The following is a 13,869-nucleotide window of genomic DNA, read 5'->3' as shown; positions in this document are numbered from 1 at the left end:
GAGCTTATTGTCAGGGACTATTCAAAACACATGATGTATATTAAGGCTGACAATGATTCTATGAGGTAGATGTTATTATTATCCCCATTGTATGAATGAAGGAACCACGGAACAGGGAAGTTAAGTAACTTGGGAAAGTTACTAGATAACTTGGGAAAGTTACTAGATAACTTGGGAAAGTAGGTGAGAATTGAACCTAGGAAGTCTAATTCCAGAGTCAGTGCTCTTAGCTACGCCACTCTTCTCCAGGCTGGTCTCTCCCTGCGGCCCTCTGTGGATAGATACTTCCTGCCGTGCACTTCACATCGAGTAATACCGAATTGCCCATAGTTCCCTCCATACAGCAGGCTGTGCCTCTGCTTATGCTGTAGTCCTCTCAGGGGAACGAGCTTTCCAGTGGTTTTTACCAGGCAGCCTCTGAATACATTTCACACCTCAGCTCCATCAGCATCTCCAAGCAACCTTTTCTGAACCTCAGGCCTCAAGGTCCAGCTCCCCCTCTCCCACCATCACCACGCCCCCCTACCCTGCCCATACTTCTATCTTAGCATTTATTACACTATCCTGAAATTACTTATGTGTCTGTTGCTCCTGGAAACCATCTCTCATTCATCCCTTCTTGCAGTCCTGATATGTAGGATACACTGAAAAATTGTGAGAAGTGAAGTCTGATGACAACCACAGTAGAATGAAACTAGAGAGTTTATAGGATTAAGAACTGTCTTGGGAAAAAAAAAAACCCTCGTGCCTCTGCTTTTCAGCACTTCACACTCTGCCAATCTACTCATTCAACATTTCCTAATACTAAACATACACACCACATTTCTCAGAAGTTTTACTTGCTCATTTGAAAACCCTACAGATGATATCCTACCTGGTAATCAACAGTTTCCCATTACCAAGGTTCAAGCAATGTCCGCTGGTAACAAATTAATAAAGAATTGTAAGAGGGCATGCCCAGCCACTTTGGGACAATCAACCTCACTGACCTGTTTGCCAAGAATGCTCATGAAAACTTAAACATTTTCTAGTTATAAACTTCACCGACTGTTAGCACAAGCCCATACAGATCATCCAGACCCTCATTCATCTGTTCATTGCACGGATAAGAAACTGCAGGTCAAAAAAAGTGGTCCTGAGTGCCGTGTAACTTGCTAGTCGCAAAGTCCAGGTGAAAGTCTTCCCTCCTTGACCCGTGGTCCTCAGTGCCGTGTAACTTGCTAGTCGCAAAGTCCAGGTGAAAGTCTTCCCTCCTTGACCCATGGTCCAGATTCTAGCTGTATAATAATTACTTCTCAGGACATTGTGAATTACTAAAAATGAAATGTTGTAAGTAAGGCTCTCTCCAGGTCAAGGAAAAAAAAACAGCCAAACTAAAACTAGCTTTCTTAGATCTAGTGGGAAATGTGGAAGACAATGCAGATTTATTTAAAAAAAAAAAAGCTTTTAATTTTGAAGTGTTTCCACCCTAAGAAAGACAAAACACAAGCCTTAATTCCATGAGAGAGATGGTGGGAACCTTGAGGAGGAGTAAATGGAAGCCACCCAAGAAAGTTTATGCATTGGGTCTAATTGCCAGATTGCTTAAACCCCCATTTAAGAAGAAAGATCAACATGTATATTACTTATATCCTAAACATTAATCTCATTCATTTTTGGATATATAAGACATGAAGACTATTAACCCTGCTTCAAGAAAGATACTTAAATGCTTCATTTCAAAAATGTTAAAACAATCCTTTTAGAACACATCCAAAAAACTACCAATTCTTCCTTCAAATCAACGCCTATAATTACTCTCATTTCTTATCCATTCTTAAAAGTCAAATTCCTGGTCTATCTTTTCTAGTCTTAATTGTTACAAGATGCTCATTGGCCCTGCCGAGTTCGAGAAGTGGAAGACATACAGATATAGTGTGTGTGTGTGTGTGTGTGTGTGTGTGTGTGTGTGTGTGTGTGTGTGTGTGTGAGAGAGAGAGAGAGAGAGAGAGAGAAAGACAGAGAGACAGAGACAGAGGACAAGGCAGACTTTGTATGAAGTACTTCACATGTATAGTATTACCTCTTCTACTACTCAAAACACCCCTATGGAGGTAGGTGTGTTATTTTCTCCATTTTATAGACAAGGAAACTGAGACACAGATTAACTAATTTGCCTCCTCTATTGTTGCTCGGTTTACTCCTGCATCTTCTTCCGGCTCTTACTGTAGAATTTCTCTGATGTCCCCCACCCCACACACTCTTTTTCTCACCACTTTATAATCATCAGCGCTTTTATCACTATCTGATATCCCTGCATTTACTTGTTTACTTGCTGCTTGTGGGCTTCTCCCACTAGAATGTAAGCTCCATGAAACCAGGGATTGCGTGTGACTCATTACAACAGTGTTTGGCACATACTGCGTGCTCTGTAAATATTTGTGGAACTTCTCAAAGGCAGTGAGTTTGCCTTGTTCATTTCTGAATCCTGAGTACCTGGTACTGGTTGGGTATATGTTGAACTTAATGACTGTTCAAAGGAAATAAGTCATGGGATTAGATGAATTCATACCCCAAGTCAGGATGACAAGAGAAAAAGGCCAAGCATGGAACACTGGAGGACTGGTTATACTTAAAGAATGAGTGACAGGGCTTCCCTGGTGGCGCAGTGGTTAAGAATCCACCTGCCAATGCAGGGGACATGGGTTCTATCCCTAGTCCGGGAAGATCCCACATGCCGCGGAGCAACTAAGCCCCTGCACCACAACTACTGAGCCTGCTCTCTAGAGCCCATGAGCCACAACTGCTGAGCCTGCATGCTACAACTACGGAAGCCCACGTGCCTAGAGCCCGTGCTCCCCAACAAGAGAAGCCACTGCAATGAGAAGCCTGCGCACTGCAACAAAGACCCAATGCAGCCAAAAATAAATAAATAAAATAAATAAATTTATTTTTTTAAAAAAAGAATGAATGACAGAAAAGCAACCAGTGGAGGAGACAGAGAAAAGGCAATCTAAGAATTAGGAGGGAAATGAGGACAGTTGTACTGTGGAAGCCAAAGGAGAGGTGCTCAACAGTGTCAAATGCTGGCAAACAGAATAGGGGCTGAAAAGAAGTGGACACATAAAAGATTAGCTGGACAGGGGTGGGAAAGCCATGGTCCAGTTGCGATTGGCTAAAGGAGAAGTCGAAGTGGAACCGTCAATGGACTAATCTCTCAGAAGTCTTTCAGTAAAAGGAAGAGTTAGGTAGGCAGTGCAGAGAAACAGCAGGGAAGAGTATTTTAGAATAGGAGAGACTGCAGTCAAGAGATAAGACTCAGGAAAGATATGAGGATATGAAGATAACAGAGAAAAAGTTCAAGAGGGAACTGGAAGAGCACGGTTAGCCAATCAGCCAGGGAAGGGAGCGGTTAAGGGGAGAGATAGGCAACAATATACAGGAACATTTGGAGGAGAGGAAAACGGAAGGATTCCTGTCTCTAGTTTCTCAGTGAAGGAGTCTGTGAGGCCGCTTGCTTCCTGAGCATAAAGGAGGAAGGAATGTGGTTGAAGTTCACAGATAATAAGAAAAGATCTTTAACAGCTGCAGGGGAAAGAAGGCAAGCCCTTGTTGTCTAGAGGCTACAGAGGGCCCAGCGGAGCTTGTAAATCATCAGTCTATATCAGACCCAGCCCCTGGTTTCTGGCAAGCAGCACTTGGCAGTCTGCCAGGAGCAAAACAGAGATGGAGTGGCCAGGATTGCGGACTGGACCTGTGGAAAATATATCTGATGACTGGCCATGGGGGTTCCTAGCTGATCAGAAAAATAAAAGCAGCAGGTGTGGGTGGGGCTAAAATCACTGGACAACAGAAAAGAGATCAGCTTTTCGAAATCATCATCAGGATGAGAATCAAGTTTGATTCAAGTAAGTAAATGCCTGATTTTGAGGTCTCTGAAGTGGAAAGAACAAGGTCCAGTAACTTCTGAGGAGGAGACATGAAGGTCCCTAAGCAAAAGAGGGCTTGTGACCCTGGGGATCTTGGGGAGAGAAATGACGGTGGAAGGGGGAGCAACGTAGGGACATGGGTGGTACAGAGGGTCCAAAAAGATCTCAGATGGAGAGCTGGCTAGGGTTACTGAGGGACCACTGGAGATGGAGCAGGGTCCAGAGGTACTGGGGAGAGAGCCACACTGGCTGTGGAGCGGGCTGGACGTCCCTCTGCTAGGGTCCAAGGCCAAGCTTGCTCTGGAGAGCTCCAGAATTACAAGCGGGCACACAAAAGGTCACTGGGGCCACGATTCCAGCCTAGCTGAAACACAGTTCACTCTCTGAAATGGAACAAATTATAAAAGACAAGCTCTAACTTTGTCAGTGTTGGAAGTAGCTTAGTTTTACTATACTTAGTAATCTACCTTCAAAGACGGTTCCAACCAAAGGCTATATTAAGTTAAATCATTCTTTTTTCCAAATTATTGACCACAGCTTGAGAAAGCTAAAGAAACCTAACACTGCCAATTTGCACAGAAGCCTAGGAAGTGATTCACTTAAAACCCCCTCCCAATTTAGGCAAGAAAAGAAGAAAAGCAAACAATGATGTAAGGCTTTAATTAGTGCCTGGCACTTTTTATGACAAAACACATACTTCAGAAGTTCTAAGGTGGCCAAAAAGACTCTTAAGCATGCTCTGAACTGAAGTAAAAAAGATAAACATCTATAGGCTTCTGATAGACATTTAAGTATTTTCACTTAATTAACCCATGCTTTGCTGAGGATGCTTTTTCACATACATAATCACACTAAGGAAAGCCAAACTCCAAAATAATGGACTATTAATACTGATCAGTACAAGTCTGTGATGTTTTCACTGCAGCACCCAGAGATGGCAAAACAAAACTCAGACAGACCTCGGATAAACTTTACGGTTGAAATTTCTATGGCATCGTATGTGCACCCTAATATGTTTCTAAAGTTTTAAAATTTTATACTTACAACTGTGGCTCTTAAAAGGGATGTTCTCAGGATCACCTGAGAAGCTTTTCCTAAATACCTCAGACCCACTGATTCAGAATCTCCAGGGATAGGAATTCCAACAACGAGAATTTTTATCGTGTTCCTTGGTGTCTACCACGCTTTCCTGGTTAAGCACACCTGTAACATAATAAGGTAAACCCAGAGTGACCCCAGTTAAGAATACAATCAACTCTAAAGCAGTGGTTCTCAAGCTTGTCTGCACATTAGAATCATCTGGGGAAACATTTAAACCACCCCCCCCCCCCACAATGCCTCACTCACACCGCAGACTGATTATGTCAGAATCTCTGAGGGTGAATCTGGCCACCGGCCTTTTTTAAAGCTACTCGTGCAATTCCAACAGCGGGTCAACACTGACAACCACTGAAGCAGCAGAGGGTAACTTCTACCCATTGTTTCATTTAAGTGCACACTGATGGTTTGTAATTGTATGCATGCAAAGAGCTGGCCCATGCAACTATCTGATGAATAGTAACTTATAATTCTCTGAATTTCTCCATATTGGAACAAAACAAATGGTGCTCCACATTATCATCAAAATGCAGGCTAGTGCTGAGAAGCTACAGCCCTTGGAGGAACTGACACAACTGTCTGAGGCATCGGGCAGATCTCAGAAACCAAACTAACCAGGTGACAAACGTGCTAAGAAACTCCTAAGCGCTCTGAACATTCAATAAAAGGTCTCTGCCACCACTCCAGGCAAAAGATGTACTAGTCTGGTAGTTAAGAAAATTTTTCTTTACAGAAGAGACTCGCATCAGTTAAGTCACTTTGTGTAAAGAAACAGTTCATTTCTTCAAACCCTTTCAGTTGCAAAAAAGCATCAGGAAAGTTCTAAAGTCCAGGTTTTTAGATGCTTTATGTTGCTCTTCAGAAGGAATACATTTTGCTGCTTAGAAACTCACCTATTTTGCTCCCTGAACTTGCTGAGGTTCTAGTAAACAAAGCTTCAACAAAGACACCATCTTTTGAACCAAGTTTAAGCCTTCTCCACCAGTTTGGCCACTGACAGGCTCTGTGTCAGGGGATGAGGGTCAATCAGGATTGGTCAGAGTGACATGATGGATGAGAGAGCTGGGTCACACCCACTCCCACATGGTACCAAGAGCAGTGCCCAAGTAATCAACATAATCAACACCAGGAGGGGCAGCGGGGAGGGTCCTTACTAAGGTTAAGAACTGATTGATTAAAAACAAAGTATCACCAGATGAAAATCTAAGTTCATTCAACTCAATACAAGCAGGTTCTTTGCCAAGCCACAAGAGAAAACTGAAGTAGGCTGATGTTAAAGTTATAGTTAATTATATAATTTAGATAAGGAATCAGTTTGTTTAAAAGTAGGACACATTATAAGTAATTGTATAAGGTTAAGCAAACAGTGAGATTATCAGTACTTTTCTACGATAAAAGAACTTCCCCCAAATTCTGGCAAATCTTTAAGCTAAAAGAACTTCCCAAATTTTGATAGTCTTTTAAGATCACCAACACATTTCTTAAGAAACAGGTCAATCTAGTATTGGGAGATGGAGACTAGGGGAAGGGCCGGGGCGGGGCTGGGGGGGAATACAGTCAGAAAAACTAGACAATCGTGTACAAATTTTCTACCAATTTTTTTTTTAAAGTCTCCTGTGGATTAAATTAGGGATTGTCAAACACTGTTCCCAGGGAACAGTGATGCTCTGTGTCTTGAAGAGAGGTATTCTGCTACCCAAAATCAGATCATGAAGATCCCTTGCCAACTAGCAGAGGGGAAAAGTTAACAAGATTGTTCAAGATGTGCTTACCTTTTTTAACCTTAGGTACTTGCTGTATAGCATGTCTACACCAGCCTCTGTTATATAAGGAATCTGATTTAATATAAGATTATATAATTAGTTATTTGAAGCTTCCCCCCACCCCCAACATTCTGAAGTGTCACAGAAAGAATGTCATAACTTCTAGGGGCTGTTACTACTAAATGAGTTTGAGGTCCAATTAGAGCAATAGTATGGAGTCTGTATTTTTGTTTCTGACTAATCTTAACATATAAGTTACAAAGAACTTGACAGGAGAAAAGTAACAGCATCTTTTAGTACAATGGTTCTAAATCACAAAGACCCTCATGATGGTTTTGCATGAAAGGTCCTTGCAAAATATTTCTGATCCACAGTGCCTAGCTTGGTGTTTGACACATAGTAGGTACTTAGTAGTTCGTCCTGAGGATGGAGACATGTGAACAGATACGTATGTCCTTAAGTTACTTGGCCTGCATGGCCTTGCTTTCCTCATCTGGAAAAGATCAAGATGGCAGGGGTTGGGGGTCAGACGGGGTGAGTTAAGTGTTGTCACAAAATTGATTGTTTCTGCAAAATGTAATAGGAACTTGTCATTTGCAAATCATCTTAGTACAGGATGCTTTTTGCATTAGAGCACGTTGTGCTCTTCTTTCTATTCTGAACACCAGCAACATTCAAGTTCCTCTCCAGTCTTGCACAACTCTTTGCCTGCCTTTCAAAATCCTCACCCCAGCCCTGTCATGATTTGCATGTGTTTCTATCATGTCCGTTTAGAGACAGGATCTGGAAAGAAAAGTGAACCATGATCTTGAGCCAATTATGGGCAGGACCTTGTAACCTTGTTTTCACTACTCGAATCTTCAATTCTAGGAATTTATGTTCCCAGGAAAAGACTAGCTACTGACATGGACCCATATATAATTACTTTAGATAATTTTCCAAACTCTAATCCAAATCATTTTTCTTATTCTTGCACTTAACTCTTTGTTTTAATGGCTGGCAAGGGAAGTGTTGAATTACTTAAACAAGGGAGCCATTAGACTGAGGTGGCTTAAATGCCTGAGTAGCCTCCATAAGCAAACCTAAGCCTGAAATGCTTCAAAATCAAAACCTAAGGTCAGCTGATCATAATCAGTCAACCAGGTTTTCCGAAAAAATGCAACCACTTAAACTATAGCCAATCAAATCATTTCCTTGTTTTGCTTCTGCCTCTTTTCGATAAAAGCCTTCCCCCAGTCCCTGTTGGTGGAGAGCTCCTAACCACTTCTGGTTTGGTGCTGTCCAATTCAAATCAGTAAGCGCTCAAATAAACTCTTCAAGTTTTTAATGTGCCTCAGTTTATCTTTTAACAGATGTTAAAAAGAAATGTGACAGAAACAAAAGGTGATGTAAAGAGTTTAAAATATGCTAATCACCCTATAAATGCATGGAAAAATTCAACTCACTAGTAAAAGTGCAAATTAAAAATCACTATTAGTTTGATAAAAGATATTTTAAAAATTAACACAATTTTATCTTAGGTGGTAAAGATTTTGTTTTGTTTCCCTTTAAATTATAGTACCTAGACTTGAGATAAGAAGGTCTACAAGAGGGCAATCCCTTGCATGCCTAGCTGAAGTGCAAAGTGTATGTTTCTGGAAGGATACTAGTAAAACATACTGGGGAGGAAAAAAAAACCTTCAAATGGTCCATACCTTTGACTCAGTAATTTCACATCTAGGAACTTATATTACAGAACTAATCATAGATGTTTATATCAGAAATGAGTTACTGCCTATCCTGTCCGTAACCCCATTAGGGCAATCCCACCACAAACCAAGGCCCAGCAGACTGATCCAGAGGCAAGTCCTTCACCCAAGAGGGACTCAGCCAACACCCGACTTGTGACCTGAGCTAGAAAATAACTGGGCCAAATTCCTCTCTGTTAGGAATTCTTATTTGGGCACTAAAACATCCTTGTAGGCTTTGGATCTAAGGGGCCATGAGCCAGGGTCAGGACCAGTGACCGTGTGGAGCCAACTTCAACATAAATAAGCAGCTAAGTTGTCTGATTCATATTTGTAATAATCATGTATTTAATTTCAAAATTAAAAAGAAATGTAAAAATTTTTGGTAAGAAATAACCCAAGTATCTGGTTGCTTGGCAGTGAAGAGGCTACTGGTCTCCTGTTCGTAAAAACCTGCCCCCTTTCTAAGCCCACATAAAGTAAGGGCCTCCAGCAAAACAAGGATAGGTACTTGTTTTCAGACCACAATTGTTGGTTTCTTCTCTCCCATTGGTTTCTTTTCAGAGCTGTATATAAACTCAGGAGTATTGACTTACATTATTTGCTGCCAGAATAATAACACCTTGTATTTGCAAAACATACTTCTGCGGAGGTAGGGGAACTGTTTGTAGACATCAGCTAAGTCAGCCAGAATGTCAGAACCACAGGCTGCTGGTGCTTAACGCACTTCAGAAATCAACCCATCCTCCTACCGCAGATGGATACTCACAGAGGGGCATCAAACTTTTATCTTATATTCATGTATTATTTCTAGCTAGCCCCATTTAAAACAAAAAGGATCTGAAGCCGCTTACAATTAAAGAGAAAATTGGGATGTTGGGAAAAGAATAATTACAAATTTTTAAAGAGGTATGCTCTAGGAGCATCTACCTTCTCTTGGAAGTCCTGGATCACAGACTGATCCTAAATCCAAACATAATTCCCACACTATTCCCAGAATAGCTCCAGAATACACAAACTCCCACGGCACTTGAACTCTGGCTTGGGCCAGAGTCTCCAAGGCAGCTCAAGATCCTCTGGAACAAAGGAAAGCCACTCAGATCAGAAGTGGGGTGGAGGGACAGGGGGCTTGAGACGCAAAGCCCAGGTTCACCCTGAGAGTCAGTGATCAAGCCAGAGCTGCTGAGAAGCATCAGGACCGCAGGCCCAAAGGACCCACCCAGAGCCCCCTTGGGCCAAGATGAGGTGGGGAGAGGGCGGCATGGCGGTAGGATGGGAAAGCCATGAGGCCAGGGGTAGCTGTCACGGACTCCGCAGGGCACACACCTTTTGAGACATAAGGAACCATACAGACCAGTCCAAAGGGGAACGGCAATACGATACTCAGGCCAGGCGGCGACCTCAACCCTCAATTTCCAGTGGAGACACAGTCCCCGACTCCTGCCAAGCTCTGCTCTCAGCTGTGAGTTCAGGCCAGGGTGGCCTACGAGGGATGGGGCGATCATACAGAGGAAGCCTAACAGAGTGCAACTGGGCTGGCTCAGAGCCAACCCCACACCCATCACGAATCTAAACAAGGAGCAGAAAGCCTGGCGCGACCCAGTGAGTACTGACACATCTGAACAGGCAGGGCCACACTCCCCTACCACCACCGCCAACACACACACACACACACACACACACACACATGCACATGCACATACACACACACACGCACATGCACATACACACACACACTCTTAACCTTGGGGTTGGCTCCTGTCAAACAGTTCTGTTATCAATTCCTGATTATTCATGCAAGAGGCATAGATCCCTAAGTAAACTAAAAAACTACTGATCATCCTAATACATTTCTTTCCAGGATTAAAAATGTGATTTTGCAGCAACTCAATATTTCTGTTGATTCACTTACCCTACACATCTCCTCCTTCCCAACAATGATATTAGTTGAAATTCTCTGAAATGGACTGCAAGGGAAATCTAAACATAGGTTAGAGGTGAGTGAGACCTAATCTAAATCTAAACGGCCCAGGATCTTAACAGGCTTTCATAGTTAAGAGGTTATACATAGCCAGACATTCAAAAATCAACTGTATCTTATACACTGCAAGGGAGGCAAATGACTACAATAAATTTTATCTCAGAGAAAAAACAAACATATAGAATGACCGAGTAATCTGCTCTCTGACAAATAGAACAAACGGTAGTGTATAACATTATAATATGTTCTTAACAACATCATAATTACAACATTGCTTTTAGTTAGTAAAATGCTTTCTCACTCCAGGCCTGCAACCAGACTGTAATGCAGATACCAAACATTAACCAAAAAAAAAAAAAAAAAAAATCACAGAAAAGGCCGTCTACCCAGAACACCCTTAGAGTTTCCACCCCCTTGACTGGTACAAGTGACTCAGTTACTATAGACACACAAAACTGTGACAAGTGCTAGAATTTATTCTGCAGTCTGAAATCATTTCCCCAAATGAACCAACATGTGTTAGCTTTCAAGTTTGACGCAAACCTTTGCTCAAGACCTGGAGGGGAGGAAAGGCCTAACGCACTCCCTCAGCCATCCCACCGCGAGATGCCCGGTATGGCCACACTTAATGTCGCCCCTTCTGAATGTGCACCCTGTGTTCTGCACTCTTCTCCCTACACTCTTCCCACCCCCACCCAGAGCTGCCCAGAGGTACAAGACAAACCACGTTTCTCTACACAGAAAGGGAAGAAGAGCAAGTGTGGTTCCTCCAACCCCAATTCCCATGGTCCCATCCTTATCTCAGGATAGCTGGCGCTCTCTCAACCCATGCAGTTTTATCTTCATGGTCATAACTACACAGATACCAAGCTACCACTCCCTCTTTGACATCAGATTCATTACAATGAATTCCAGAACTCCAAATTGTTTTCTTTAGAGATGTGTAAAGGTACTATCTGCTTCTGAGTCTGGTCTCTCACCTTTGGAAGCCCAGGAACTAATTAAAGACTCAAACAAGTCTCGAAGTAGACACAAATGACAAAAGAACAACAGGGCTCTGGTTAAGCTGACTTACTACTTAAGAAATAAAAATCCTCCTGGGGGGCTTCCCTGGTGGCGCAGTGGTTGGGAGTCTGCCTGCCAATGCAGGGGACACGGGTTCGAGCCCTGGTCTGGGAGGATCCCACATGCCGCGGAGCAACTAGGCCCGTGAGCCACAGCTGCTGAGCCTGCGCGTCTGGAGCCCGTGCTCCACAACGGGAGAGGCCGCGATAGTGAGAGGCCCGCGCACCGCGATGAAGAGTGGCCCCCGCTTGCCGCAACTGGAGAAAGCCCTCGCACAGAAATGAAGACCCAACACAGCCAAAAAAATATATAAAATAAATAAATAAATAAAGATTACTATTAAAAAAAAAAATCCTCCTGATTTCAACCCATATTTGAGAAAATTCCTTATAAAATGCACAGAGTATTTTCCCTGTCTTAGAGGGGCAAGGTGCTCTAAACAGGATGAAACTCAGGTTGTTGTCAAACCTGAGACTCTGACAATGACTCAAGGGTCATCCTTCTGGACACAGAATCATAAGAGTTGGACGAAACTTGCAGGTGTCATAGTCAAACCCTTGTTTTACAAATGGGGATGCCAAGCTCAGGAGAGATGAAGAAATGTGCCCCCAATCATATAATCATCACTTTTCAATGTATACCAATCTGAGTCATCAATTAATGACACTCCCCAATTCCCCCAAATCACCCAAGCCCAGTACTTGGAATGCAGCCTAGTTAATGAGTAAACCCTGGGCTTCTCTGCATAGGCCTTAGCAGTATGAGCCAAAGAAAAAAGTTTCGCCTGCTTCTCATCTCACCTCCTTGGAGGGTGACAGGCCACAGGAAGCAAGACCTGCTCTCATGGGCTGGGAGTGAGGGGCTGCAGAGGGAAAACAGTGTTTCCCAGGTCAGAAGGTAACTCCAACATGACTTCCCTACGGACCCAACAGGAGCACATCACGGTGTCAACTGGGTCATTAACAACACAGCATTGCCAGTCACATCCATCCTGTGGGAGAATGCCTGGACCGTGATGACGTGTGGGAGGTAACACTTGCTTCTTGCCAACTACACCCATTAATAGACCTCATTGTTATTTCAAAATGCCTGGTGTTTATGGTTCACAATCCAGTTGGACCACATGATTTAACAAGTTAGATTTGATAAGATGTCCCACCATGTTCAAATTTATCAAGCTAACCCAGAAGGACCTTCCAGAATAATCAGTTGTGTGGCTGTTAGCACAACTGACACCGTCTAGGACCCGTACGCTTCCTCCTGTCCTTCCACTGACCCTACCTAGGGCTGTACCGTGAGGTAAATCACTTCTCTGTTGTCAAGGGCTTTATAGTTAATAGATACTGTTTAATAAACATTACGACCAAGTGGCCTCTATGCTCTGTTAGTCCCCAAACAATGATGAAGACCTTCACTGACATACTCTCAGCACCCACAAGACTAGTTACACATTCATACACCTTGACTTAGGGATGCACTTCCAGTTTCCTAGCACGTACCCTCATACCCTGGGTTAACTTTAAAATTGTCCCAGTGCCCCCTCGGCGGTGCAGAGTGCAGCTGCGAATGCCTCCAATCACTGCCCACCTGATCCAGACCCCGCCCTATAAGTTATCCTATAAGAAACTGAGCCATTGATTATATGGAGCTGCCTAGTTTTTCGGTCTCAATCTACCTTCTCATTTCAGTGGGCACTTTTCATTCCCTCCATCCTCCAATATCAGTAGTTCCCTCAAAGGGTCAGGATGCTGTCTTACCTCTAGAGTCTAGCACTTTAACTGACATACAGTAGATACTCAATAGATATTTGTCAAATTGAACTGGTCCTATGTTGGTTATGGAAATATTGGGACTAAATATGCAAAAAAACCAAAGAACTTCAATACACTGGGTTTTAATTTATTACATTTGTAATCATACAGCATATGCACTGAAAATATCCTTAGAGAATATCCACTCTAGTTCTCTTTTACATAGCACAAAACAGGCTCAGGACAGGTAAGTGAATATCCCATATTTACCTGTTACACAGGTTACAAAGCTGGACCCCCCCCTTCTCTCTCTTATACACACACACACATACACACACACACACCATTACTACCACCTCTTTTTAGGGAAAACAGGAAGTCATTTGCTTTTATCATCTAGGAATGAACAAGCAAAAATTCCAATGAGACTCTAGTTAATTGGATTCCCAATCAAATTGAGGTTTCACATCAATGTGTCCCAGAGGTTAATGTGCTATGTTTAAATTAATAGTGTAATAAATTAAATTAATACTTAATGTGTTACATTTATCCATGATATTGCATGTTTTCAATACA

At 42.7% G+C, this 13,869-nt stretch overlaps 1 protein-coding gene across 6 annotated transcripts in view; it reads right to left on the bottom strand.

Moving 5' to 3' along the window:
• Positions 1-13,869, bottom strand: part of ARL15 (ARF like GTPase 15) — a 420,722-nt gene that overhangs the window by 359,932 nt on the left and 46,921 nt on the right. The gene's annotated exons all lie outside the window — the stretch shown is intronic.

Source organism: Balaenoptera physalus (assembly GCF_965194825.1).
Source record: "Balaenoptera physalus genome assembly, chromosome: 3".
Lineage (NCBI taxonomy): Eukaryota > Metazoa > Chordata > Mammalia > Artiodactyla > Balaenopteridae > Balaenoptera > Balaenoptera physalus.
The sequence above is the reverse complement of the archived record's forward strand: the minus strand, read 5'-3'. Positions and strand labels throughout refer to the sequence as shown.